The sequence below is a fragment of the Herpailurus yagouaroundi genome, unplaced genomic scaffold, assembly GCF_014898765.1.
Source record: "Herpailurus yagouaroundi ecotype Mexico unplaced genomic scaffold, PumYag 28, whole genome shotgun sequence".
NCBI lineage: Eukaryota > Metazoa > Chordata > Mammalia > Carnivora > Felidae > Herpailurus > Herpailurus yagouaroundi.
The window spans coordinates 24,820,802-24,834,307 of NW_024412376.1; positions in this window are offsets into that span (position 1 = coordinate 24,820,802).

A 13,506-nucleotide genomic window follows, 5' to 3' on the forward strand; every position below is an offset into this window, starting at 1 on the left:
GTCATGCCAGAGCTTCTGAAATCTGAGAATAGAACAGAGGATACTGAGAGAAACTTTGGTGCTCCAGGTCTCACCCTAAGCACAAGGCAGCAGCAGTACCCTGCAAAAGGAATTCACAGACTTTGATGCACTAACGCACCAATAAAACCCAACTCAACTCTAGTCTATATTGACTTGCTTTCCCCCCCATACACACACACTGATGACTTTATAGAAGAGGCATGCCATTACTGAGCATAAAAATTATATACCCCCATCTCTATTGCTCTTTTACACATAATTCCCAGCACTCAAAAACAAAATTATACAACATTCAAAAGAAGGGAAAAAATGACTCATTGTCAAAATATAAAATAGTGACATTGTCAAGAGATAAAAGAGTCAATAGAATCAGACACATAAATGGCCCAAGTTGTTGGCATTATCAGACTGAGACTTTAAAATAACTAGTATAAAAATTTTAAATGATCCAGTAGAAAAGGTGGACAATCTTTGTAAACAGATGAGAAATTTCAGCAGAGAGATGGAAACTCGAAGAAAAAGAAGAGGAAGAAGAAGAAGAAGAAGAAGAAGAAGAAGAAGAAGAAGAAGAAGGAGAAGGAGAAGGAGAAGGAGAAGAGCCCAGTGGAAATGCAATGAGTGAAAAATACTGTTCCAAAGATGAAGAATTCCTTCACTAGGTTGGACATAACATAAGAAAAGAAAATGCATCTGAAGATAGGTCAGTAAAAATGATCCAAACTGAAACACAATGAAGAAAAAAAGAAAGTCAAAATGGAAAAGAGCATCTAATATTTGTGAAACAATATTGAATAGCCTAAAAGAAACAGGTAGTCGAAGTCTCAGAAAAGGAAGAGAAAGAACTATTTGAAATGATAATGGACAGCAATTTTCTAAAATTAATAAAAGGCAAACAGGCCACAGAAGAAGCTCAGAGGACTCCAAGCAAGATAATACAAAGAAAATCTCCATCAAAAGAGATAGCAAACACTGTTCTCTTTCTGTCTCTCATGGGATTGTTTTGAATCATAATAATATGTGTATACATATTGCAAAACTTTTCAATGGTTAATGGGTATTGGGATTACAACTAAAGATAACTCTTCCTGTGTGGTTAAGACTGTTTCAAAATCCCTGAACTTTAGAGTAAAGAAACCAGTAATTCAGGAGCCCCTACTCTTTGTCAAACATTCCATTATACTCTTCATACACCTTACCTCCTTCAGCCACTACAAAGCCTTCATTCATTCTATAAATACTTATCAAATGCATACATTTTCCTCCAGGCCCGGCATCTCTGAGAAAGTAGCATAAAATGTAAAGCCAGAGGATGAGGTAAAACCCTGTACAAAGGCAAAAGTGACTAGTGAGGGAAGGGGGAGCCTGCTTCTATCCAGAAGAATCAGCAGTCTCAAATGTCCTCAGACAGGAAGCAGCCTGGCTCATTCCAGGAACTGACCATGGAGTGGCTGCAGTGCTCCAAGCCAGGGGAAGAATGAGTAAAAATGAGGCCTGATCGTCAGGCAGGCCACCAGTGCTTTGTGGAATGAAACAAGGCATTGAGCAGAACGGGAACTTCAGTTCAGAGCTTCCTGACTCACTAGCCTCTCTCCACTTCCTGGGATAGTTCCCAGCTTTTGTAGAGCTTTATGTTTTCCAGAATCCTTCCATGTTCCTCATGCGTTTGAGCGTTCCTAAACTGGATGGCTGATCTTCAGAGCCCTGGCCTCCTCACTGCACGTCTAAAACCACTACTTTGCTGCCAAAACCTAGCCAGTGGCAAGAGGGATAAGCTAAGCAATCTTCCAACTTTGAGTGACTCAAATGCTTGACTTATTAGGGTCACGAATGATGGGGACTTGACAGACCCATCGGCTACTTTTGCATGTTTCCTGTTTCCTGCCCCCAGCACACCTCATGACCAGAATTTATGTAACTAAAGGATTCTGCATCAAATGGTTACCACAAAGGATGCAGTTAAAGGTCATCTTTATCTCCCCTTTTCCTTTATTTATCAATAACGCAATAATGAAGCTTATAGGGCAGAGACATACAGGCAGCTGGTGGTTGAAGGCCGGCACAACTTTGGAGAAGATTTATTACCAAGCTGTCATATAAAATATACACTGAAGGGCTTCCCTTGACCTATGACTTTCTTAGGTACAGAAGGGGAAGGAAACACTATCAAGTGCTTTAAGCATTCGTGAATGCTCCGAAATGCCTGACGCCATATTAATGAAATGCCTTTACAAGCCTGTTTGTCATGATCTCTGTGCCTGTACTCTGGGACTTTCCTCACTCCTGCCTCCTCAGATCTTATCTTTAATCTTCCAAACTAACTTACCTCTGCCGATTTCTAATCGTGCTTTCAGGTGTGTTCCCTGTGCTACAGTCTACGTCATAAAATATCATAAATTAATTAGGCTCTTGAGTTCTGGCTTTACTGATGGTCTGTTTTGCACACTGTTCAGGAAGTATCTATGTGCAAACACAGAGGTCGGCTTGTGTTTGGGCCCAGACTAGATGCTGACTCTCAATCCTGCTGCAGCTGCTTGGCAAGTAGGACCCAGGTCCCTTGGCTAAAGTCCTCTGTCACAGAGATTTTTTTCTTCACTTCCTTCACACTTGTTTCAGTATCTTTATTTTCATTCCCACTGCTGTCATCCCTGGACAGATGGTGACCACACTGTACATAACTTGCAACCAGCTCCTAACAAGTCTGCCTGATGGGATTCCTGCCCTTTCCTGCTCCCATTTTCTGTTTCTCACCCCACACTCTGTGAGGTTCCTCAGTAGCTCCCCAAGTCCTACATTCTGATATTTAAGGCGCAAAATAAGACAGCCTCATCAATGAACAGTTCTGTGAGGCCTATTGAGATAACTAGGAAGATGGAATTCACCAGCTTAGGCCCCCTCAAATTTTAAGAAACAGGATAGAACTATAAGATTGAAGCCTGTAGAGTTGTGCTTACAAAGTATGGAATAAGAGAACTCTATCAGTTAGGGTCCAGCCTAAGGAAGGCAGAAACTCCACCCCATGTTTGAACAGAGAGAATTTGATTTCCAGAATAGTTTAGTAGATGAAAAATTATTAACTAGGTAACTTAAAGGGTAAAAAGAGACATAGTACAGGTAGTAACTGCAGGAAGCAATTGCCACCTGTAGGACTAAGGAAATGAAGGGAAGAGCTTGAAATTATTAAATGTTAAAGACTTGGGGCACCTGTCTTGTGGCTCAGTCAGTTAAGCGCTCAACTCTTGGTTTTGGCTCAGGTCATGATCTCACAGTTGGTGAGTTTGAGCCCCACATCGGGATTCTCTCTCTCTGCCCCATCCCCTCATGGTCTCTCTGTCTCAAAAATAAATAAATAAATAAATAAATAAATAAATAAATAAATATTAGACAAATAAATAAATAAACTTATAAATAAATACATACATACATGCATACATACATACATACAAGAGACTTGGGGGAGGGGCCCTGTGGTTGATGTTTACAATTTCCTTCTTTTATTTCTAATTCCATGATTTTTTGCCCTCCCCCAGGACCTCAGTTACTTGGGGTTCTTAACTGATAGGGTGACCAAACCTTCATGTGTGATGGATGGGTCTGAACCCCCAGTTGCCTGCTTCCACTTTTGTAGTTTTCCATTAACTTTTACAAATGAATGTGAAAATACCAAGAAGCACCCCAGAGAGTCTTCCTTGTTCCAGAAAGTGTCGTCTCTGTCCCCCTCCATATAAAACCAATCAATTTCCCCTGCCTTCCCAGACAGAAAGTCCAGAATCTCTCTCTTTTCATGTGTATCAGTTATGTGTTTTGCTGTTGGTGAACATTCTGATTAAGATAATAATGCTGAGGGTCACGTGGGTGGCTCAGTCAGTGAAGCATCCGACTTCTGCTCAGGTCATGATCTCACAGTTCGTGTGTTCAAGCCCCTCATTGGGCTCCGTGCTGACAGCTCAGAGCCTGGAGCCTGCTTCCGATTCTGTCTCCCTTTCTCTCTGCCCCTCCCTTACTCTCACTCTGTCTCTCTTTCTCTCTCAAAAATAAATAAACATTAAAAAAAATTTTTTTTGTAAAGATAATACTGCTAAAATATTACATATATTATAAGAAATAGGAGAATAATTATTAATAGAATCAATCTTTTAAAATGATTTTTAAAAAGTAGAAATGGAGTTTGTCTCAGTAAATTAACAGAAATGATCTTACTTATGGAAATTGGTTACCAGTTGCCTAATTATTACACAGTTTAGTTATACGTGATTATCATAACATTTTTATCATGCATTTCATTCGACCAGAATATTAAACTACACAAGTACACTCACACCTCATAGTCTGGGTTTGTCCAATAAAACCGTCAGCGTACAATGCTAGCAAAAAGTAGAGGAGTATGTTATCAATCCACACGCTAATCCATGGAAAAGCAATACTGTCTGTTGCAAATTCCAGGCGACAGTGGACATTCTGGTTTGTTTCACCCACTGGCATTTGATAGCCATGCCAAATTTCCTTTACCTGAATGTCTGTGTGGGTAATCTTCACCAGAAAAAAAAAAGTGGGATATGTTGCCCCCCGTTCCTTTTTCAATCTGCCAGTTTTTAGGCAAGTTAAGACAGAGTGTTTCTTTAATTAAACCATTTATTTTTTTAACGTTTATTTATTTTTGAGACAGAGAGAGACAGAGCATGAACGGGGGAGGGTCAGAGAGAGGGAGACACAGAATCTGAAACAGGCTCCAGGCTCCGAGCTGTCAGCACAGAGCCCGACGCGGGGCTCGAACTCACGGACAGTGAGATCATGACCTGAGCCGAAGTCCAACGCTCAATCAACTGAGCCACCCAGGCGCCCCAATTAAACCATTTAGAAACAGATGGCATGATAAAGTTGATAATGGTCTGCTAACAATATCCAAACTCAATAAAAGGACAGTGAGAAGTTCTAACACTACCTCAATATGAGAAAACGTACCTATGCTCACTTAATCTCCTCTGTTGATTATTTTTAAATTTGCCAACAGCAATTTTAAAGAGATTGTTTTATTTCTTAATAAGATTTTAGAAGAGCACAGATATATACAAAACAAATTGATAGTAATTTATTAAGTTGTCCCTAAGGCTTTAGCTTTCTCTCTTTGAAATTTACAGCTATGCAAAGATTTGGATTTGGCATCAGTGGGTCTGCATGCAACTACCTCTGGATGTCTAATTCAGTACAAAATTAAAGCAACAGAGTTTTTGGGTTTTTCGTCTGTTTGTTTTTGTAATGCCAAATGCTAACATAGCGTAACATAAGAGTTGTTTCCAAAGAGAACGCTATTCTAAGCAGCAACATCAGGCCTACTTGACGTATTGTTTGACTTGTGAACTGCGGATATCCAGCTAGCTACAAGTACAACAAGTTTTAAGGTGAACCACAGAAATATATTTTAAATGTGTATAAACCCCCATCAGGTTGTGTCCACTTTAGGTTGACAGTGACATTGAAATGTCTGTTCTGCATTCTTCTTCCTTGACGTTGCAAGTTTCAAAATAAGACAGCACTGGTTCCAAAGTTTTATGTCAATAGTAATGGCTGTGTTAAAACTACGTATAGAAAGGCAGCCAGAATTTAGAGATTTGAACACCGGTCTTAGAATGGAATTGGGTTAGGTTTGAGTTTCCACTCTCTCACCTGCTGGCTGCGTAAACAGCAACAACTGTTATCCCCAGTGCCACCTGCAGGAAACATATAACGTACATATATAAAGGAAAAATGAGAAACATTTGAAAATAGCCTTAATGTTAGAACTTACAGATAGTTTAATTTTAAATATCCCTGTAAGACATTCTTTCTATAATTCATTATTTGCGAGTTAAAAGAACCCATCTTGGAGTACCAAGGTGGCTCAGTAGGGTTGAGTGACCGACCAGTTCAGGGCATGATCTTGCAGTTTGTGAGTTCAGGCCCTGCATCTGGCTCTATACTGACAGTGCAGAGCCTGCTTGGGATTCTCTCTCCCTCTCTTTTTCTTTGTCCTTACCCGACTCGTGCGCGCTCTCTCTCTCTCTCTCTCTCTCAAAATGAAGAAGAAGAAGGAGGAGGAGAAGAAGAAGAAGAAGAATCAATCTCAGAGGAGGGGAAAGGGGGAAAGGTAGATACATGTCTCTTATATGTTATTCATCAGACGGATATTTAAATTACCAGTGTTTTGGTTTGTTTTTTTTTCCCCCCCAAGAAAAGACTCCCTGTAAGTCCTTCGCGTCCTACCTTGGCATCCAAAGGTAATAAGATAATCAAATTGCCTCAAACACAGCTAAAATACTCATCAATAGAAGTTTTGATGTGGACATGTCCCGCAAGAACAGAAACTCCTTAAGGGCAGGATTTCGGTCCACTGGGTTCGGCGTTGTGCCCTTACATGGGGAGTAGTCCTGAAACATACAGTAAATACTTGTGTGACTAAAGCCTCCATCATTTGAGAGAAAGACATCCTTTTGCAGCCAAAAGGATGAGGTGCATTAGGTGACTATGAGGCAAGAGAAGGGGTTAGGTGAGGTTCAGGAATAGAGACTGAAGGGTGAAACCTACCACCCTTAAGATCTGGGTGGTAGAATTATTCAGAATTATGCCAAATCTCGCATGCCACTCTAGATTGCCAATTAATACATATAATTGCAAATCCCACAAAGCAGTAACCACTCCAAAGGGAAGCACGTAGTAGATTATGTCTATACTCAAAAGATAGTGCAACACACTTCTGGGTGTAAACTATATAACATACAAAGGAAATATAAGTGAATGTATTTATATCGATAGCAGATTCTAAATTGGAATCAATCTTTCCCAGGAAAAGGAGGAGGAATGGTTGGACAAACTATATTTAGTGAATAAATGTTGAAGTTATTTGAATTCTACACATTTGGACAAGATCAGAGGAAAAGATATACACATACATATACCATAAATCAGAGATAAATTTAGAGCCTACCTCAGAATTTCTTACTTACACTCCTAAATTAATATTCCCCTGGGATGATCTGGTGGTGTAATATATTTCTGATTATATTTCTAACAGGCAGACAGCAGAGAATAATGAGAGGTCAAGAGATGGTAGCAAAATGGTCTGGGTTTCAGTGTTGTCTCCGCCATTTTTTATAATCTTTGGCAAGTTGGTTAAATTCCCTGAGCCTCAGTTTATCATCTGTAAAGCAGAGATATTAACACATATTTAGCAGGTTGGTGTGAGAATAAATAAGTAGGAAAAGTGACTGGTACAAAGGGGGTACCCAGTGACCCATTTTCCTCCATTGTTTCCCTAATCCCCATGACTACATACCCATTCACCTTGATCATTTTAAGATGCTCTTTACCTAAAAATATAGTCAAATAACTCATTCAAATGTTTGCTTTTAATACAGCCAGACTGCTGAACGAAATTATCTCTTCGAATTGGTCAAAACAAGTAAACTGATAGCTTTATCAAAAAGCCCCAAAGTTAAGCAGAACGTTATAGCAAATTTTATGGAGGATTACGATGGTTTCTGTTATTTTCTTTGAGGAGAAAAGATGGCATGACTGAACACAAAGCCTCCCGGGGCTCCTGGGCACAGTGAACAGAAACTTGTTGAAGGTGATTACTTCGCTGTACTGTAATACATCTTACACTAGCTTCAAGGTGGGAAACGTTGTTATTCTTGCAGCTGTACTCCTTTTCTGGCATATTGAAGTTTCAGGAAGAAAGCAGTAACAATTTGTGATCTATAAAGAAAAGGTATATGTGATACTTTAATCTCATAACCTATCCCTCTGGTTTAGCGTAGGCCAGAAGCCTATTAAAATGGGTATTCAGGGGCGCCTGGGTGGCTCAGTCGGTTGAGCGGCCGACTTCGGCTCAGGTCACGATTTCGCGGTCCGTGAGTTCGAGCCCCACGTCGGGCTCTGTGCTGACCGCTCAGAGCCTGGAGCCTGCTTCAAATTCTGTGTCTCCCTCTCTCTCTGACCCTCCCCCATTCATGCTCTGTCTCTCTCTGTCTCAAAAATAAATAAACGTTAAAAAATTTTTTTTTTTAAAAAAGAAATGGGTATTCAAATCCAAAGCTGACTTCCCTATCTTGCCCTAAGAGCTCTTTGCATGACAGGCTAGAGAGGGCTTAGCCACTTCCACTTTTGATGGATGGAAGCACTATCTCAGCACACCTGAGGCACTGCCCATAAGTATATAAAGTCAGGTGTTAGGAGCCACCACCTTGCTTCCTGCCATATGCCAACTGATCCGATTCCAAGATCTCCCAGTTACTTCCTCTCGGTGCGGCTAGCCTCATCTAGCTGGTGCACTGACTCCTCCATATCTTCTCCCACTTTCTAGATGCCCTGTTTGCCACTGCTGTTGCTGCAAAATGATTTGGCAGTTTCTGCACTAGTTGAGACATTCCTGTAGGACACACCACAATAAGTGATTAACAGCATTTGGGGTTTCATATGTAGTAGTATATGTATTTGTGTTATAAGCAGTCGAGTTCCATTTCTGGACGTGGTTCTTGTGACTGTGGACAGCTTACTCACCTGGAGTAAGCCAAACTGCAAAGTTCAAGGGCATAGTCCTACAGGCTTCTAAGTCTGCTCAAGACTTCTGGAACGACCTGCAAGAAGTTAGAGTCCAACTACAATCTTGGGAAGGTCCACAAAAGATGGTCCTTGCTTATGACATCAACTGCAAGTTTGGGAGTTTCCCAAAACTACCTCAAGTATGACAGTGCATGAGGAGGACTCAGAATTCACTGAAAGCTGCTATATTCATGCTTGTAGTTTATTATAGGGCAAGGATACAAATTAAAATTAGCAAAGCAATTTATGCATAGGGCAGAGTCCAGAAGGATTCCAAATGTGAAGCTACCATTTTCCTGGAGACCTGTTACCCTCTCAGCCTCAATGTGTGACAATATACATGGAGTACTCACTCAAGTTTCCATTCAGAGTTTTTATCAAGGCTCCATTACATAGACAGGATTCATTGTTTGGCTTCGTGGTTGAACTCAGCCTTCAGGCCAACTGATACTTTGAAAACCTATGACCCCCACCCTATATCACATGGTTGATCTCTTTGGCATGGCCACCACCCTGAGACTGTCAGGCGTGGTCAGCTTCCACTGTAAACAAAGACATTCTATCAGGTGTGATATAGATCACCTTCCAGAAATCAAGGGCAGAGATCAGACCTCTCTTTGGGCAAGGCCAAATTCTTTACTACACATTACTTAACATCTCTGAGAGTCAGAGATAGTCATCTGTAAAACGAGAATACTCATGTTGGCCCCATGATTTTTAAGCTCTAATTCATTTAAAAAAATGCAACTATTCTCTAGATTCAAACACCCTACCTTAAAATAAAAACCTTTGAGTGTTCTTCTCAACTGGAGTGATTTTTCTATGTCTGGCTCAAATATCGTCAAATAACTCCTGCATTTAAACCCTACTTTCCAAAAAGATCTTTGGCAATTCTGAAGCACTGGTAGAAACACGCGTGAGCTGCATGATCTAGGGCAAGCCATTTAACTTCTCCAAACCTCAATGTCCTCATCTAAAAATGGAGATGCCATACCTGGCTGGTCCATCTCACAGGGTTGTTATAAAATAAAACCAATTTTTTTTTTCCTTCCCCTCCCCCATGGGTTCCTGTTGAGTTTCTCAGGATCCACATAAGAGTGAAACCATATGGTATCTGTCTTTCTCTGTATGGCTTATTTCACTTAGCATCACACTCTCCAGTTCCATCCACGTTGCTACAAAAGGCCATATTTCATTTTTTCTCATTGCCATGTAGTATTCCATAGTGTATATAAACCACAATTTCTTTATCCATTCATCAGTTGATGGACATTTAGGCTCTTTCCATAATTTGGCTATTGTTGAGAGTGCTGCTATGAACATTGGGGTACAAGTGCCCCTATGCATCAGTACTCCTGTGTCCCTTGGATAAATTCCTAGCAGTGCTATTGCTGGGTCATAGGGTAGGTCTATTTTTAATTTTCTGAGGAACCTCCACACTGCTTTCCAGAGCGGCTGCACCAATTTGCATTCCCACCAACAGTGCAAGAGGGTTCCTGTTTCTCCACATCCTCTCCAGCATCTATAGTCTCCTGATTTGTTCATTTTGGCCACTCTGACTGGCGTGAGGTGATACAATAAATTTCATATATAAATAAAAAAATAAATAAATAAAATAAAATAAAATAAAATAAAACCAATTTGCATACATGAAAAAGCTTGTTAAGCTAACTTTATTGAAGGTAATGGTGAAGTCAAGCCCTCAGGTGCTAGAACTTGTGTCCCCCAGGAGATGGGACCTAAAGTGCTGAACAAAGTGGCTGATGTGCCAAGTTCGAACGAGGCTTTTCTACCAATGCTTCAGAATTGCCAATCAGAATTGACGGGTGCTTCCAGCACCTCATACCTCCACAGAGCCAAAAATACAGCAGAAAAGGAGAGAGGGTGCACTCCAGGGCCCCCTAGACACTGTCAAACCAAAAGTCTATGAGCAAACATTCCAGAGCCAACAAAGTTTCATCAAAGCTCCACAACCCCACCAGTCCCCCTTCCGTCTCCAAGACCTACGAGGTTTTCTCTCCTCCTTCCAAAGTCCTCCCCTCCCGCTCTGCCTCAGCTCCCCTCTCCCACTTGCCTTTTAAAAGTAGGGAAAATGAGAAAAGAAGGAAAAAAAGAGAAAGTGAATATTTATTATGTGCTGCCTTTACCATCAACAAGGTGACATTCTTTCCTACTCACCAGTACTTTTGCAAGACTCCAATGAGTGGGGTCAGATGTAGCCCAGACCTGGTCCCCAAGGAGCAATGTCCATTCACAGGGGAGAGAGGGAGCCACAGAGCCCAGCCCTGACATTACATTACCCCCTGTGGAGAGCTGCTTAATGGCACCTGACTTGGCTTGGGCTGCTATGGGCCAACCAAGAAATTCAGTTTCTTTCCATTTTGATGAATGATTTATAAGCTTTGATTGGTTTGGTTCCAAAATACAAGGAGACCAATTTTCCTCACCTGTGCTCTGCTGCAGCCAAAGGCAAATGAGATGTCATGAGCCAAAAAAAAAAAAAAAAAAGAGGGGACGGATGCAAACAGCGAATTGCTCTTAAGAGGGAAGACTGTTGCCCTGCAAAGGCCGGTGCCTCTTTACTACAGTTGTTCCAGAAGACTAAACAGAAGAGACTGTATGTCTTCATCTGATGTGGCCCAGAGCCAACCTGTCGGAGACTTCATCTGTTCATGTAAGAGGTAGGAAAAATATGAATTTGGAACATAGTTCGGGTCTGTAACTTCAAGAGGCAGGCACAGACATTATTTCTAAACAAATTATTGCTGCGTTTACTACTGCAAGCAGTCAGACTCTGGCAGAGACCAGAGGGCACACTCCCTCTTAGCTCAGGGGGAGAGTTAACGACAGTAGAAGATAGACTTGAGGGAAACCAGGGAAACAGACAGGCATAGGGCATCACTAGAGCCAGAAACAGAGGAGCCACTTATTGCCACCCTAAGCCTGGGGCGAGGGGACAGACCTGAGAGAGAGAAGCCATACAGCAAGGGCCACCTGACAAGACTGGTGGGATTTGGTGGAAGAACGGAGCCAACACTCAGTGCCAGGGAATGGAGGTAGCCTGGGGAAGGCACACATTCCTCCTGACCTCCAACCTTGACATCTTCCTTTGGTGTCACCCAATCACAAGTCCAAAGGCAGAGGAGTGCCTGGATGTAGTCCAGGACAGAGCATGAAAAGTAGAGATGGAGCTGGAAGGAGAAACAAAAAATAGTTCGACAAGGATCCTTTATACGTTTTGTCTTATGTGGGAATAGACGATGCGTTGTGTATTGAACTGGATCCTCCAAAAATATATGTTCAAGTCCTAATCCCTTGTTCCTGTTTACATGGCCTTATCTAAAAGTAGGGCCTTAGCACATGTAATCAAGTTACAATGAGGTCCTACAGGATTAGGGTGGGTCCTAATCCAATGACTGGTGTCCTCATAAGAGGAGGAGAATTTGGACACAGGCCCAGGGAAAACACTATAAGACTGCAAAGGCAGAGATTGAAGCGATGCATCTGCAAACCAAGAAATGCCAAGGATTGCCAGCAACCACCAGATGCTAGGAAGAGGCAAGGAGGGATCCTCCCCTAGAGGCTCTGAAGACATCACAGCCCCACCTCTCCCTTGATTTTGGACTTCTAGTCCCAGAACTGTGACTTAGTAAATAGCTATCATTTTAAGCTATCCAAATTGGTGGTGGTCTATTATAGCAGCCTTAGAAAACTAGACGACCATGTATACCATAGATGATAGACCCCATATCAGCATCAATGCGCTGGTGTTACTGTGCTTCAGTGAAAATATGTCAAATGAAAAACTGTTCTCAGAAGTAATCGTTACAGGAGGGATGAGTTATCTTTATCTTATTTTTTGTGGTTATTTATTTTTGAGAGAGAAAGGCAGGGCAAGAGGGGGAGGGGCAGAGAGAGGGAGACACACAATGGAAAACAGGCTCCAGGCTCTGAGCTGTCAGCACAGAGCCCAACGCGGGGTTCCAACTCATGAACCGCGAGATCATGACCTGAGTTGAAGTTGGACGCTCAACCAACTGAGCCACCCAGGTGCCCCTATCTTTATCTTTTTAAAATGAGAGGGGGCAGTGTCACTACCATTCACTAGTACTCATAAAAACTATGAATTTTTTAGGTGACCAGTACCTAGGTGATATAAGATGTTCCTATAACTACCTTGATTGGGACATTTTTGTGATGATCTCAGAAGCTTTTCTAAACACTCTAAAGCATAGCTTCTCAGCTAGAGCCTCTTTTGCCCCCGCCCTGGGGGGTCATTTGGCACATCTGGAGACATTTTTTGGTTGTTGTCACAGTTGGGGAATGCTACTTGTATCTAAATGCATAGAGGCCAGCGATGTTACTAACCATCCTACAACGCACTGGCCAGCCCACGACAACAAAGAATTTTCCCCTTCAGCGTAGAGTTGATGCTGGGAAACCCCCACCTAAAGGAATATTCCAGGATCATAAAGTGGGAAAATGATTTGTAACTACAGAAACAATGAGTGGATGCACATTAATCCTAATGAAGATTATTAGTAGAAGGCTTACAAGGGCACATCCCAGAGATGCTAAATGACTACTGGTCACTGGCCACTGCAAGCATAGGCTTCATGATTTACCACTCACCCCTTAATCGACAGCATTTTTAACTGTTCTTTGGTTTCCTCATCTGTGAAATGGGGATCTCCCTAGATTCCCACGGATCCCATCTCCCTAGATCCCTAGACCCATCTCCCTAGATTCTATCTCCCTAGATTCCCACAGATCCCATCTGTGAAATGGGCCTCTCCCTAGATTTTCTAGGGAGAGGAAAGGAAACCCAGTAGAAAATGTGCTTTTGCACAGTAACTTCTCCAACAATGCCAACTATTATTATTATCATCGCAAGTATCATCATGATGATTA